The 16505-nt window shown below is 43.6% G+C and overlaps 1 protein-coding gene across 15 annotated transcripts in view; it reads left to right on the forward strand.

Annotated features, from left to right (window-relative positions):
* ATXN1 (ataxin 1) overlaps positions 1-16505 on the forward strand; it is a 229353-nt gene that overhangs the window by 123340 nt on the left and 89508 nt on the right. For all 15 annotated transcript variants that reach the window (XM_049824135.1, XM_049824145.1, XM_049824139.1 and 12 more), the window contains one exon: positions 12293-12416. The gene's annotated coding sequence lies outside the window, so the exon portion shown is untranslated. The remainder of the gene's footprint in view (positions 1-12292; positions 12417-16505) is intronic.

A 16505-nucleotide genomic window follows, 5' to 3' on the forward strand; every position in this document is an offset into this window, starting at 1 on the left:
GCAGGCACAACTCCCACTTCTGAAAACTTTCCTATCGCACTGCTTCCTCTCTTGGCCTAGAAAACCTCAAAAAAAAACCCCACCTTTGAGTGGCTTTGCTTATTGACTTAACATAGTTATACTCAATAGCATTAGGAGACACAGCAGAAAGGGCTGCCAAATCTGTCTGTAAGGAATCATCTTTACAGAAAGCTTTACAGGGGTATTTTTTTCACATGCTTTCAGTCTCCTGAGAATGCTGCTTTTTTGAGGAAAGTGAGTTTTAGGGTGGTTTTTAAATTTTTTTTTTAACAAGGCTTGTTTTGTTAGGAAACCGCTCCCTTCTGCTTCTGCATTTAGACTCACTGCTAATTGCCTTTTGGTCGATGACATTTTCCATGAATTGCCACATTCTCCCACACTGTTAAACTTCACACTGATTATGTTATGCTATGTGGCACTTCTGCCTGCTGCCTTTGGGAGGAGTGGCTGAGAGAAGGATATTGTGTACCTGGGAAAGTCGTATTCATTGCTTTCTGAGAGAAGTTAGCTGGAACCGAGTTTTGTAGTTGCTAAGACACGGCAGAGGCTGTTCCTCCCAGACTAGGATAGGTGGCTAGGTGTCATGGTTTAACCACAACACTAGGGTACGTGGGATCAGGAGGGCATTCTGTTACTGTATTGGTTTGAGTGCCACTCTGCTGTGTGCCACTGCCGAGGATTTTGCGTAAGAAATCGTGACAAGGCAGGGTGTGGTGTGTCAGACTGATATTTTTCTTCCTAGTCGCATGCTGTAGTGGAAAGCCAACCCCAAACCCTGGTGCCGGAGAGGGTTTGGGAGGAGGCAATCTTCGCAGACACTTCTGGTTCACTGAGCCCCTTAGGATGCCCACCGAGCCCAAGCTACAAGCCTGTTTTTCTTCTAGGACCTGGGGGTGGCCCAGGTTTGTCCTCAACCCAGCTCTGTTCTCTGCAGCAAAACTTGCCGGAGCAGCTGAATGTAAGATCACTGCTGATTGAAGCTTGAGTGCTGCCGACATGAGAACTGGATGTAGCAGAGTTGTTCAGCACAGCTAATCCACTTAAACTGTGGAGCTCATCTGCTGATCTGCAGGGGTGACGGCGCTCTTAGGTGGGATAGCTAAAGAGGCTTTGGCTTGAGCTAGCGCTTCAGGGCAATCAAAACCTGCAGCTAGGGCTGAGGATCTGGTTACACTAAGTTGGCCCTGACCCAAGCAAAGGTGGTTAAAAGTGAGAGGTTAGGTGAGATAAACCCCTCTACTTAAGGCTTGCCTTAGCTCAGGAGCTGATCAACGCATTGAAGTGCTTTTCCAGTCTAATTGCTTTGATCAAAGGTAGGGCTTACTCATTCTGTGAACTGGTATGAGCTTTGCCAGTAAAAGCCCTTTTTTTAACTAGGATAATTACATCCACAATGCTAGCAGGTAAGGTTTCTGCTTTAATCATGTCACTGCACATAAGGGTACAGATCTTTTACAGGTAGAAAAACTGTGAATTCTGATGTAGTAAGTGTGGTTGGGTCCTACCTATGCTGTGGCTACTGGCGGCGGTGCAGGATGAACAGCTGGTGTTGTAACAGGATCTCTGACTACATTACTCTGTTGTCCAGCCTGTGACAGGAGGGTTTTTTTATCTCAAAGAGGTGGTTAAAAAATTCAGGTCCATCCAACATCCCACCAAAAGTGCTGGCTACAGGCAAGCCCAGTGTGGCCTTTTCTGCCACGTGACAGTTGGCAGGGGTGGCTGCAGCCCACAAGAGCAGGCAGTGGGCACTGCTCTTGCCCTGCTGCCATCTGCCATTTATCCTGGATAAAACCTTTATTTGTTCAGTCTTACCCTTTTTTGTGGTTGAGGGGAAGCAAGGGGGAGTATGAGGAGTAGCGTACAGTATACATACACTACTGAGTCCTCTACTGTCCTCCCTGTGGTACTAGAAAGCATCTGCAGAGACTAAAACTTGGTTGTCTTTTGTGAAAAAGGCTCGTAATGTTCCTGCAGACCAAATTCTTCTCTGCAGCTAATCCTCGCTTGCTGCAGGGAGGTGGAAATGGGAGTGCCGCGATTCCAGTCCATTCTGGTCCCACCGCAAGCCGATGCAACCAGGGACTACTCTCACACCACCCACATACCACTCGTACCCCTGGGTAGAGAGACCTGCTCCCTCCTTTCCTTCAGCAGCAGAAAGAGACAGAAACGAAGGCAGGGCTCCAACTCTCTCAGAATTTCAGGAAAGGCTAAAATTGGTCTGTTAGAGTAAGGAGAGAACCAGGAAACAGGAGCACCTGTGTTGCATAGCTTTGGGCAGGTTAATTATCCCTTCTCCAGTGAAATTCCCCTTTGCATAAGGTATGAATAATAATACTCAACTTACCTTGCAGGGGTGTTACAGAGTGTGCAGCTAATTTTATTTTTTTTTAGTGTTTGTAATATGTAAAACCCTAAATGAGTGCAAAGTATTATTGCGATTTAATTTTATTGAGGGTTAAATATTGGTGACGTGCCCAGCTGAGCATTTGCTGGCAATGAGCTAGGCAAGTGACCAGCAGCAAGCGTGTTTGGCAGCAAGCAATGGACAAAAAAGGAAAACGGGCTAACTTATTCCAGTCCTGTGTATTTTTTTTCTCTCTTACCACTGTACATTTCCCATGAAGCAGATGGAGGTGATCAAAATATCAAATTGGAACTCTATATTTTAATAGACTTAAATTTTACTGTATAAAAGGCAAATAAAGGTTAATGGCATGAAAATTTGTCTTGTAGGAGGGTGAGAGAGTGGAAGTGCCTCCAAGCATGCCCTGAATGCTCCTTAAATAATAGCTCTCGGAAACAGATCATACCTGAGTATGATGGTGGCTGATTTTTCACTGGGGGGGTAGCATGCCAAGGGTGCCAGTTCCTGCACGTTTCATGCTGCAGCTGATGACAGTTTTGCATTGGACTGGAAACATGTAGGGAAGTCACTTGGACAAGGTTGGTACCCTATGGCAACAGTATGAGACAGGGTAAGTGCAGGGGGTTTGTGTGCAGGCACATGTGTTGGGGGGTGCTCCTGTGTTTGAAACATGAGTTGGTGCCAGACTCCGATGTGTTTCTGTGTTGGAGCTGCGGAGCGTAAGAGAGGGAGAGACAGTGTGTGTGATTTCTCCAGCTTGCTCTAATTTCACGTGAAACGGAGGCCTTCCAGTGGCGGGGTTACTCCCAAGCGCAATCGCACCAGCAGGTTTCATGTTGCACCTCTGCGTGCGTGTGGTTCCCGTGCATTTTGTTACTGCCTGCTCATTCTCATTAATTTTTATTAGGTGTGAAATGCAAAGCCTTGTCCTAATTACTACTGGTGTATGATAGCACAGCAGAGGAACAATCTTCCAATAGTCAGGGTTATCTTCTGCCCTTGGATAATTACACACCAGGCTCACTGGAGCCAGTGTATTCCTGGTAGGGAGGAAGAATTTGGCCCACACTTTCTCTGTATGTGTTAATTCAACGTCTTTGCTCTGTGACAGTGTCCTGAGGGACAGGTCCAAAGGTCAGCGAAGCAGAAAAGTATCTTTCAAGTGTCTTCTTTTATGCTTTGGGCCAAAGTCTGCATCCTACCTGTGTTCTCATTGCATTTGAAAACATTGCTTGGCCCTGGCTTTTCTCAAGGTTTGCTTTCTTCCCCAGGTCTAAAATCTGTCATGGTCACTTACCCAAACACAGTGACAGTATCAACTCCACAGTTAACTTCTCATTCAGTTGTGTTTCTGAAAATAACAATTGCTGCAAGAAAACTAATGGTAGAGATGCAGCATATGTTGCACATAATAGTAATTTATTGCCTTTTATTTTAAATTACAGTATAAAACTTAGGGGGCAAATCTCAAATCCTGTGAAATTTATGGCGCAACGCCAGTTTATTTGAAAGAACTGTACATTTGTCCCTACATGTTGCAAGTCCTTAAGTACAATTTCCTTTCTTGCATGCCACTCACCTTTAAGATGATACTCCTTTTCTGGCATTATTAATTATCATTATTGTTGTTGCTGTTATTATTCCAGGAGATCTGTATGGGAGGAACACTGAAATCTGAATTAAAAATAGCATTTTCATGTCCTCCCACTCACTGTACTTCGTGCACAGAATGCCTTTTATAAATGCAGACTTGCTGCTTGGCTAGATAAAAGAAGCTGTCACTTCATTTCCATAACGAAGTCGTTCCCAGGAGAATTTCATTGTTTTAGCAATAAAATTTTTCTAAAAGGCCTTTTATTTTGCCTGAGAAAGGTAACAGAAATGAACTTCTGAGTGGTTATTCCACAAAACAGTTAGGAGAAAGCAAGACTGTCTTGATTTGATGTAAGGAGATTTGTATGTGTATGAATTCCCTTTCGTGTAAGATGAGAATAAATTCCTAACTGAAAATCAAGTTAGAGCCCCCCCCCCCCCTTACACAACATCACTTTTTTTTTTTCCTTCATTGCAGAGACATCACACGTCTTTATCAGCACTCTTCTGAATAAACTTGGTCATATCCTTAAGTTCAGCCCTATTTCAAAAGCCACTTGCATGACTTCTGATTCAGATGCGTCCCTGAATTAAAGACGGTCATGGATAATCATTACCAGTTATTACAATGTGTTGATTTTGTTAGCAGGTATGTCCTTATTCTTGGGGAGGAATGATCGCTGTATGCTGTATTGAGGCTGAGCGCTACTTGAAGCAAGGACCATGCTTTTGCTCTGTGTACATATGCTGTCGAGCACAGTGGCAGGCCCAGTCCTTCCTTGCCCACGTGCAGCATGCTGCCATGGCCTCTCTGACCACTTCACCGGAATTTCTCACCCCTTCGCTCAGCTGGTCAGTATCCCATGCCAGCATGACATTCCTTTTCTCGGAATACTGAACATGCTAAAGCATGTCAGAATTAGAGCATCAAAGAAGTGCCAATATAGAAAGCATACACAGTAAGCGAAAGGTCCTATGGCTTGTGTTTCGTTCTCTCCTTTTTTTTTCTTTTTTGGGGGGTATCTGTCATTTGTCACCCATTTTGAGCAATGTTTGCATTTTGCTAAGTATAAATCAATTACCACTTCAGTCACCATAGACAGCCTACTACTATAGGTAGGTACATGTAATCAGGATCAAAAGGGAAGAGGAGAAAAACATTTTCTTCGTAATCAAGAAAGCCTTTATAGATTCGGCATCACACTTAAAATTGCATTGTATTGAAGAAATGCAACAATTTCGGAAATTATTATTTATAGGAAGGTTTGTGAATTCAGGATGTGATATTCTGACTCACCCAACAGCAAACATGTTTGCACTCTGGCTGGTATGACTCACACTGGCATTTGTCTTAAGTGTGGCAATTGTTTTAGCCCTCAGCTTGGTGTACGATGAATGAAACGGCTGAGGTCCCCTGTTGCAGATTTACTACGTGCCGCTATGCTGGTAAATCACAGGCTCAGCTGTAGAGTGTTTCCTGTAACACACACACACAAAGCACGAACATGCACATACACACACATACACGTGCGCACCCCACCCCCCACCCCCCTCCGCCTCCCAAGTAATACTTTACTTTAAAACACTAGATTCATAGAAAGGAAATGCATAATTACAGTGTTGGCTTTTGCACCACATAAAGCAGCCCACATCAAAAGATGTTTGCCATTAATGTTTCAACAGGTAATCTCTGGATTTACTGCCAAGCTGTGTTCCTGTTCCTTAGCGCTCAGTGTCGAAATCGTTGAAATCTTTGTTGTAAGCCAGCACACTCATCTTAAGCCTGCAAAAAAGTTAGTCAATAGTGCCTTTGTTTTCCAGCACTGTGTTTCACGTTGCATCAGCAGCGCAGAAGATGGCCACGCTGGAAGCGGGGAGAAGGTTAAGGGTGGGTTCTGGGCTGGCTTCCTAAGGAAGCGCGGCTCACGTGGGGGCATTGTTTGTGCCTGCGCCCCTGTGTGTGTCCCCAGCCTGGCAGGTCGTGTTGCTCGGGTCCTTCTCAATCCAACCTGCTGCATGGGTAGAGGCTACAGGGGAGCTGCTCCCTGAAGGCTTTGTGTAAGTAGGCAGACGAATAGCTGTGGGAACCCATGGCTGAGCCCAGTGAGGTAAAGGCCGTGGCCCCAGCTCAAATCTTACTGGCGCCAGGGAATCGGTACGGTGGGCATCCACTGAGATTACTGCTGCTGTCAAAGGTCAAGCCTTTTTGCTGGTATTTGTTAATGCTACAACCCACGGAACTATCTTCTTCAGGTGTTTTTGTCTTTGGCTTGTTAAAACACTGCAAATAAACAGAACCTTAGCCATCGGTTTTGGTGCTGCTACGCTTTGGGACTCATAGCATTTGTATTCCCCCTTTGACACCGTCTGTTTGCGGGAGAGCTGTGGCCATCATCTGTGAGATGTCTGTACGTTTAACAGAGGCCTAGCCCTTGGGCTCGTTCTCATCTGTAACAAGTTACAAGGGTGCTGCAGTTCTTCAAATACGCAGGAGGCTCATTGTCTCAACTCAGGGCTGAGCTGCATTTTTTGCATAATAGCTTCCACAAAAGAAAAAGAGAAATATTTATGTCATGTAACAGAAGCAGCCAGAGTGGTTATTTTTATTGCTTATATCTGTTCAACATTACTGGCTCTGAGCCTGAATTATTATGGACCATTTGCATTGTTTTTCCAATCTCTTCTGCTCAGAAGACCTGTAGGAACGACTGTGTTACAAAAATGCAGGCAATAAGGTTGTTTTTACTTAAAACCTCTCTGTGAGAATGAAGAAAGTTGTCAGGCTAAGAGAAATGTAGATCTGCGTTGAAGTTCCCCCTCCTCCCCCCGCTATTCCTGCTTTGATAGCCATGAGAAAGTGGCAAATAGAGGGTGCTGATGTTAATGGGCTGATGGATTTTTATTAAAAAATACATCATTGGCATCTGATAGGAGGTATTTGTGAAGTATTTTTCTTCTTCCGGTTCTGTACTGTTGCTTCTTAGGCAAAACAACCTAGACACTCTCCTGTTAGTTTTCTTTTCACCTGATGATATTGTGTGTTGCACCCACTGGCCACCTCTTTACTTGCTCTTTTAATACCTTATGCTGCATTCTCTTTGTGGGGAAAATCCCACAGAACTTACAAACTAAGCACAGTAAGTGAAGCATAGAGCTAAGCACAGTTTAACCTCAAGTCTTGCTGTAAAAAGTGGAGTAGAAATAATGAGTATCGTTGTGATTGCTGTTATTTGTGGAAAGGTGGTGTCTCAGAGGTCCTAGTCAGATTTGTGTTTGTATTGATATTAGGCATGTGTAAAAGGAGAGTGTGAGCTTGAGCTGGCATGCATGTTTTTATATTTACAACCCTGTGGTGATGAACCTTCATCTATTTTCTGATCTCTTGTTCAGAGGTCTGGGGTTAAGGAATGGGTAATGAGAGCAGCAGGGACTGCTCTAAGAGCAAAGTGGCTTCCATGGTTTCCAGATAACAGGTTTGCAAGGACGGGGGATATCCAGTGAGTAGGGCTGAAAAATCCCATTCCCAGTCTGGTTGCACAGGTTAATGCTAAAACAAGGGGCGGGTTACCTGAGCCTTAAATTGGGAAAAATAGCTGCTGTGGATGAAATAATGATGAATAATGTTTTTTTAGATTAAATCTTGTGACACCGATTTCTAGATGACTAACAGTGAACGTTAGTTGTGTAGAATCAGTGGTCATCTTCAGCAGTGGCTCCTCCAGTGGAGGGTGTGAGGTGCAGATGTTCCCATCCTGCAGCCCTTCATTTTCCTGGTGAGTAAGCGACTTGCACTGGAATTGCCATTCACACAGGAAAGATGCCCTGGGCTGGGCTGGCCCATGGATGTGTTCACAGAGCTGAGGAAGGTAACATGTTCCCCCTACTACAAACTGCGGGCCAGGATGGATTGCCTCCTTGTTTGAGCCCCATGATCTGCATGCTGTTTTTCTGGTTTAGGACCTGCAGGATATGCAAAGTGCTGACAACTTGATTTACTATTCCCTTACACCCAGATACAGTTATTCACCCTGCACAAAGTGGGTGTAACGCCTTGTGAAGATGGGCATTTCACTATGGACCACATGCAGAGCCATGGGAAGTGCTTGTTTACGTGACAAAGCTGTGAAGAGTGAAGCTTCAGATGAGGAATGGATGCTAAACAGAAAACTGTGATGCCTGCCTGTTTTATGCAAACAAAACCTCTTTTGTGCTAAGGTGATATTCCTTCACCATAGCCTTAAAGTAGGCATAATTGTGATTTAAGTCTTTTTTGCACTAGTAAAACAGTTAATGTAAAGATGACTCAGCCCCATCAGGAGCAGCCTCTACACTAGACAAAATGTCAGGAGATTTTCAGATGGGTAATGTTTGGCATGGCTGGTGTAGAGAAGCTTTTCTTAACTTGAAATCTAAAAGATAGTTAATTGTTGGTTGATTTGTGGTTGGTTTGGTTTGTTTTTTTTTTCATTTCCATTAGAATCTTTTTTATATGTGTAAAATCAGCTAAATCTGTTGAAAATAATTTAGAAGTTTTTCTCTGACATGATAGATAATATGCACATTAGATAATTGAAATAGCACACGCTCCAGGAAAATACAACCTCGTCTTTCCCATTTGTGGTGGGCAGGCTTGAACCTGTCTAAAACTGTTTCATGCAGAGGGAGAATAAAGAAGGAAATGAATTACAGTTTTATTTGAGTTGAAGGATTAGTTGTGGGATAATAGCAAACAACGAAACAAGTTGGGAACAACGCTGCTGTCTCTTAAACAGTTTTATTAGCTTATGCTGATTTGTGAATTAGGAAAACCAAATTACGTGATGCAAGAGAGCAAGGAATGGCAATTAAAAACCTGCAGGAAAGGACTAGAAAAATGGTGATCTCTCACTACCTGCTCTTCAAAGCAAGATGGAGAGCATGACCTTTTCTTGGAATAAATACAGGGTATTGCACAGAGCCAACTTCTGGTTTTCAGTTTTGCCAATTTGCAGTTGCTCACTTGTACTATGGTCCTTATTTGTTGTTTGCCCTGGGGTCCAATTTTAGTATCTAAATACTTCTAAGAAGTACTTCCATGTTCTTTGATTTGAGGTCTGTTCACCTCTCAATTACACTTCTAATCTGTCAACTCAGTGTCCTTTTTAACACTCAAAGGCAGGGCTGTGCTGTGATATTTGAATAGCCAACCATGAAAAACAGCTTCCTTGTGTAACATTTCCCATTTATAGCCAAGATGTGATCGGTAACTGTGTATGCGATAATGATTCATTGATCATGTTGAAACTTCTGTTGCAAAGCCTGGTTAAAACCTAGTTGTACTGCAAACCGGCCTTCGCTGATGGTCCCTCCAAGTTATGATGCTTTTGCATGTTCCAAGAAGAGGATGTCATCACAGCCCATTAGACCTGCATAGCAAAAAGATCATCCCAAATACGGAATGAGTGCTCTGCTCTTCAGGCAAGGATTGTGCTTCAGGAAGTAGTGTATCTCTCCCTGTATGTCCTGAAGTTTGTGCCATGGTGTCTTTAAATCTTAAGCATAAAAATGTCTGGGAACATTTGCAGGCAGACGTGCCTTGCCCCTTGCAGAAAGAAGTGCCTACGGGTAAGGTCAAGTGAGCAAGTTGAAGCAGATTAAAGTAGCTTGTGAATTTACAGCGCATCATCTGCTCCATAATAACTGGCTGTGTGCATGGTGCAAAGGCACCCTATGGTAAATACAAGGTCTCTCACCCTTTTTTCCCTGAGGGCTAGGCTACCTTGCTTCATGTCAGCTTTCCTGTGAAATAAGAGTGCATGAAGAAGTATATCTGCCACAGAGTACCACTGCGCTGAATCGCACAGATGCTGCTTGTGACTTGTTCCTGTGTCCACACACTAGCAGGGGTCTGCAAGACAAATTCCAGACTGATAGCAAGATAACCGCATACTTAGCACGCAACGCTTGCTCCTGTTTCAGCGATTGGAGCCCTTGTGTAGGCAATTGGAGCTTTGTTTAACTCGAACAGAATCAAAATCCTAGTCCTGCCTGATGAAGTTTGTGGAAGGACTTTCACTGAGTGTGGTGGGTTTCAGCCCGATGTTACATACAGCTGACTCTCCAGGGAGGCTCGGAGGAGTCCGTGCAAGTAGGAGCTGCAATATATGGTATGGGAGACAAGGTGTGCATGGAGTAAACTTCCCTACTCTTACTAAAAGTAATTGGAAGTCGTCTAATTTTGGCATTAACACTAAATATTTATTGTAGGTTTTTTGGACCCCCATTTTCAGGTTCCCCTGAATGTTGAATGACAAGAGATGAAGATTAAAAAATGGAATTTTTAGGAGATTTTTGGATTGCCAGATTATTGGGGGAAAAATCAGAAATAATTTTGAAAATGCTGAAATGTTTCATTTTAACACTTAGAAACAAAATGGTTTGCATATTTTGACCTTGGTTTTTTGGTTGTTTTTTTTTTTTTAAATCTTGAGATTCACATAATTTAAAGAAAAAAATAAATGGCTTGAAAATAAACTGGTTTGGGTTAAGCAGAATTTTAAGGGTTAACTTAAAAATAGGTTTGGGTTTTTTTTGTCTTTTTGGTCTGCTTTCTAGAGTTAAAAAGCTTGTGAGGTCATGTCTGATGGTATGCTCCTCTGTCAGATAAGCAGCAGAGTCCCATTTTAGTAGAGGAAAGAAGCTGTTGACCAAATTCCTGGAAGTGTAGCCAGGGCCTGGGTATCTGAAGGATCTTGAGGTTGTAGTGCCTCTGTCACGCAGGAGCGGTACTTTCAGCTCAGAGTCTCTTAAGCTGGGAATACTTTTGTAACAGGTATCTTGCATTGCTACAATCCATCAGGGAAAGGACAGACGCATGTAACTGAGACTAGTGGTCATCATCATCATTGCCAGTGCGCCTTGGAGAGTCCCAGCCAGCTGCATGCTGGTTCGTGGAGGCTGCTCTGTGATGGCTTAGCCTCAGCCAGTAAATCCTGGAGTAGTCTTACACCAAAGCTGGATCAGCTGGGCAAATACTGGTTTGCATTTTGGAAGGTTTTGTTGTTGTTGCTTTGTATGTTCAATCAAAACAGACTGTGTCAGGGCTGTAAACTTTTTTTTAATAGTTATCATTGTATTGCCTTCCCTCTGCTCTTCACCCATGAACTGCTCTTGTCCATCTGTCTGACTTGTTTCCTGTCTTCACATAGGGTGAGATTCATCTGCATTCATCTGTCGCCATCTAATCTGAGCTCAGTGTCTAGACTCACTTTATGGAGGGAGAGGAGCAGACCTTTCTAGAGAGTGATTCATTCGGTCCTAAAGCAGATGCTTAAGATAGGTCAAATTAATAATTTTCTAGATTGCCTGGTTTCCTCCACTGAAAGTAAAGAGAGGGACATGGATTCCACCACAGCACTGATAGGATGGGATCCGTGTGCACGAATGCTGCAATTGCATGTGAAATGTTTGAGGAGCCTTATGTAAAGAAGATAGGAAAGGTTTCTGGCACAAAGTGAAACTAAGAATTTAGGAAGCACAAGTAGACCATGGGAACCTGGCTGAAGGAAAACGTGTTCAGTTTGGGCCCTGTGGAAATACGCACTCTATTTTAAGTATTCTGCATGGAGTTCACATAAAATGAAGTGCAGCAGTTTTCCCAGACCCCAGTAGAAAGGCTGAGGATAGTCTGATACCTTGCACAGTAGGTCAAAAAAATAAAGAGTTGGTCCACAAAGAAATTCTGTCCAAAAAAAAGTATGAAAGAACTGCACGATATTAAAAATCTCAGATGTGAAAAATACTTCCCACTGAGGAATAGCAAGTGTGTGTGTGTGTGTGTATGTATTTTTGGTTTCAGTACTCCTCTGTTGCAATATTACAGATAACCACAGAAACAGATAGGTGTTTGCGTCCCCTTAGAGGAGTTCATTGAGAAGAAAAAACTTCCTGTGTGGGTCTCTCTGCACACCGTGGGCTCTGTTTGCAGACACTTTTCAAAACAACAACCCTGAGTAGTTTTTTCTTCCTCTTGTTATGGCAACAGAAGTATCCAAGAACTATTTTAATTATATGTCTGCCTCAGCAACTCTGAACTGGGTTTTAATTGTTGGTAATAAGAAGTACAGAGCAAATGACTCTTCCTATCCTAGATCAGTGTTTGATGTACACTCACTCTGTACTGGAATCGCCATCCTGGGAGCTCATTAAAAATGCATTTGCTTCAAGGAGATGTAGGAATCAATTGTTCATTTGCTAAACAGCTTTATGGATATTCCTCTTTTTATTCCTTGATTTCCTTTCTTACTTTGTTTTGCTTTTCTTTTACAGCTCTATCTTACTTTATTTGGAAGAGGAAAGCCAGTGAGGACCTGTGAACAATCCGGCAGTTTATGAAAAATCTTCATGCTAAAGGATAATCCAGAATTCCCCGAAGAAGAACATAGTGAATGTTGTGAGTTCCTAGCAGCAATAACATGTACTTGCAGTTGTGTCTTTTGGGGGGTGGTATCTGCACTGTAGTGTTTGCTCCCATTCCTGTGATGTACTGAGCATCTTTTCACTTTGCTGAAACCAAAGGCAGGTAGGTGTGTCTGGCTGTGTCTGCAAAGCCAGATTTGAAGTTCTCTCCCTCTCTCATTTTTTTCTTTCTTATAATGTCTTCAAGGGCAGAATAGTGTTACCTAAGGAAAGATGCTGGGTTTCTTTTCCTTAGACTGCCGCAGTTACTTAACACATTACCATTGTTTTTTAGTTAAATATGTAAGCCTGCATTTGAAGGGCTGTGTAACCTAAGAAGAATGAAGAATATTATAGATAACAGTTCAGCAATCTACAGGTCAGATTCAGGAGTTTTCTACATGCTCATACAATGGCTGAAATTATTTGGCCACTTTCAAATTAGAGGAATGCAAATGTGGTTATTTCTGCCTGGTGTTCCAAACTCCTATTGCTTTGATCAGTTTGTTGTATTAGTTTGAGTATTTTCAATACAAATGCTCCTCTCGGAGGTTTGTGTTCGTGGGAATTGGAACACACCTTTCAGAGGGAAACACAGTCATATAACCAAGACCCTGATCCAGCTGCAGCATTTAATAAAAGAAACTGTTCCCATGAGGGATGGCTAAAGAGAAGGCAGAAATATTTTTATGTTCATTGTTTTTCTCATGAAGCCCACTGCTTTTCTGGGTTGAAATGGGCAAATGTGTTAAGATCAAATGTAAACATCCTCACAAACAGAGGAAAACAAGAATTCTCTGCCTGCCAGGTTTGAAAATAATCCTTATTTTTGTCTTAAGAAGGAACCATGGGAATTTAAAAATTATGTAAGTTAGTATTTAAATCCTTATGCCGAAAGTATGCAGTGGTCCTTCAAGATGTTAGTAGTGATTAAACAGCTGCAGATTCTTCTAGTTTGAGAAAATTAGGTTTTGCACTTTCCATAAATTTCGTATAAATATATTTTCTGATTGCTGGGCATGCCGTCTAGCTCCCTGAAATTTGGATGCCTTCCTTTGCTCTGCTTTTCCCTTTGGGTTCAGGCAGCAGACTGAGACAGAGTCTAAGCAGTGCAGCTTTCCCAAGAGCCACTTGCAAAATAAAGGTTAGAGAAGACACTGAAAAATCTTCATCATCTCTCCCCTTTCCCACATGCTTTGATCTACAGTGAAATAGTTAACAAAGCTGACATTTGGAGTTGTTAGTTACTAGTACCACTAAGCTGCCAAGTTAGTAACTCATTAAGATGAATAAGGGGCCTCTGAGACCTGGAGCTTCTCACTCTCTATGTAACTGAGCAGATGTGGCCATATCAGCTCATTCCCACACTTTGAAAGGCTTCTTTGAAACCACAAGGGCTTACTTTGCACGCTGACATCCTAGAGCAGAGGAGGGCAGTCTTAAATAATAATAATAATAATAAAAAACTGTCCTAGCATGCAAAGCTGTTGGGATAACAGGAGATGTTTGTTCAAGATGTTGCAATTACCTCCCCTGATTGCAACAGCAGCACCACCTCATGCCAAGGAGAGCGTTCCCTGGGTCCTCTAAGGTGTGTGGTGTGCCAGATCAGCCAGATAAACTGCATGAGAGAAGGAGGCAATCACCAGCCATTACAGGGGATGGAGTATCTGTCGAAGATGCTGTTTCTGTGATTATTACATTCTGCCCTGTCCTAAATGAGCCCACATAAAGTGCAGCATGGTGGTCTGCTATTGTGGTGCCAAAACCCCGAATTACATTCATGAGGCCCAGGTTTGTGTGGAAAAAGCAGCACTCTTCTCACCAGGTACAGATGGAAAGAAAGTGCTCTTGAGAACGGCTCTCACCCTGGCACCGGGGAGTCATTCATAGGTGATGGAGAGCTCTTTAGAGGTTCCTCTTGTCACCTGGCTTCTGCTGGGAGGACAGTGCTGCAAGAAGGAGGCGGTTGGCCAGGTTCCTCCTCTCCCCTCCCATCTTTCCTTTATCCTCTCAGGGAGACACGAATACCAGAGATGAGGAGGGATGGTGTTTCTGCTGAAAGGAAATGCCGGCATATAATGATTTTACTGAAAAATAACTGCTCTCTCTTCCCTGAGTGCTTGCAGGGTCTTGTCACGTTAAGATGTGCGGAAGGCAATCAGACCTTTCCCATTGCAAGCGGTAGCTGTTCCCATCCCTTCCGCTGCCTCCTCCTGCCACTCAGGCAAATTTCAGAGGAAGGGGGGTGTGAGGAGGGAGGGGGGCAGTAAATTGGGACCAGCATCTTGTATCCACCTAGAAACTGCCTGTTTACTAAACAGTACAAATTTCTCGCTGTCCTCGTTCGGATGAAGCACATTTCTGGAATAGCAGAGCTTGTACAAATCGAGTCCATATTCCTCTTTTGCAGAGAGAAAAAGGGATGTCAGGAGGATTTGTTAAGGAGGAACATTTATTTCACTTAGCGAGGGGTAAAGATGAAGCGAGGCGAGGCTCCTTTGGTCTTGCAGGGGGGTACCTTGCAAATTCCAGCATACAGTTTTGTAGTTTTCTGGTAGTATTTAGGTATCCTGAGGGGTTTTTTCCATCCTGAAAACATACGTCGCAGCTTTTTCGGAGTGGTAGCTGCACAAGCACAAACACATTCTGACAGGAGCAATGAATAAACTCTTCATGTTCCTCACTTGCAGGCATTTCTTCACTTTTTTTTTTTGTGCTTATGCGAAAACCTCTGGCACAGTTTGTGGGAAATGGAAAATAAATCTCTAAATCCAGTATGTGTCAATAACTGAAACATCTCCAGTTGATCTCGTATCTATAGCTGTTATTTTGGGCAAACTGTAGATGGCAGGATAGTAAACATCCCCGCTTCTCACTCCAACAGGCTTTCCGTACCCACCTTCGGTGGGAACCTGCTGCTGTAAGAGCTGACCCTGGAGAGGGTCTTGGGGGACTGCAGCTGCACAAGGCTTAGCCCCGGTCCCATCCCATTTTTTGAGCTGCCACCTCCTTTCTCCACTCCTTGGCCCTCCTTGCTCCTTTCACCCTGGTCCTATCTCGTCTGTACTCCTCTGGCTGCCAGCTGTTTTTCCTGGCACCTGGACCTGCGGTGGGGCTGGAAGCGACAGCTTCTGGAGCTGATGTCAGTGCCGCTTTCTGAGCCGCCCGGCCAGGCTGGCAGCAGCCTGGGTGTACCCTCTCCGCAGAGCATCGCCTTCTCCGCCTGCCCACACTGCCGCTGCGGCAGCCCCTCGGAGAGGACGCACACACAAGTAATGAAAATTGAACGTTAGCGAGCCTTTTATGGTGGTTTTGGGTGAGCGGCTGTCTCCCGCGCCTTGAACCTCAGCGCTGGGTTTGTGGCATGGTTGGAAGCGATGCCCAGTGTCTGTTCAGTGATGAGCTGTGCACACCTTGGAAGAGCGTGATGGGAAGTTTTGACAGATGGCAGCCTTAATGTTTTTGAACGTCTTCGCTTTTGAATCGCTTTGGTATCCGTATGCTAAACCACTTCATGGTTTTCTACAGAAATTACTAGGCTGCAGACAAAAGAGAGCTGTGTGTGTCCATTCTTCCAAATAACTGCCCAGTGCATGCCACTCGGTATTTATAGGGAGAGGGAAAAAGGGAAAAATCGCTGTCATTTGAGAAATGTCTTTTAGAAATGGCAGTAATTTATTACCAGGCATTATTCTTCATTAAGAGCTACAGACAGCTGCAGCTTCCCTTTAAATAGAAATTACACTCTGTAGGCATGCTATACATAGGGCTTCAGGTTTCTGACATTTCTCTGCCAAAAATCAGAAGTATTTCTCACCAAATAAATGTTTATTCAGAAAGTCTTATTTCCTGGCTTTTATTTCACGTCACATGCTTCTGCTGGCCAGACAAGAACGGCTCAAGGCTTACATTTGGGAGAGGAAGCTGAAATGGTTTAGGTCTCCTGCAGGGCTTCAAAAAAAAGTCTCTGACTGTAACTCTGGGCCTTCAGTTTGGCAGTTTATTTTAACTAATGAACATTAGATTAAAATGGATGTTGCAGAAATACAGCGGAGCTACTGTGTCTGTGCACAAGCGAAGG

The sequence above is a fragment of the Accipiter gentilis genome, chromosome 20 (genome assembly GCF_929443795.1).
Source record: "Accipiter gentilis chromosome 20, bAccGen1.1, whole genome shotgun sequence".
Taxonomy (NCBI): Eukaryota; Metazoa; Chordata; class Aves; order Accipitriformes; family Accipitridae; genus Astur; species Astur gentilis.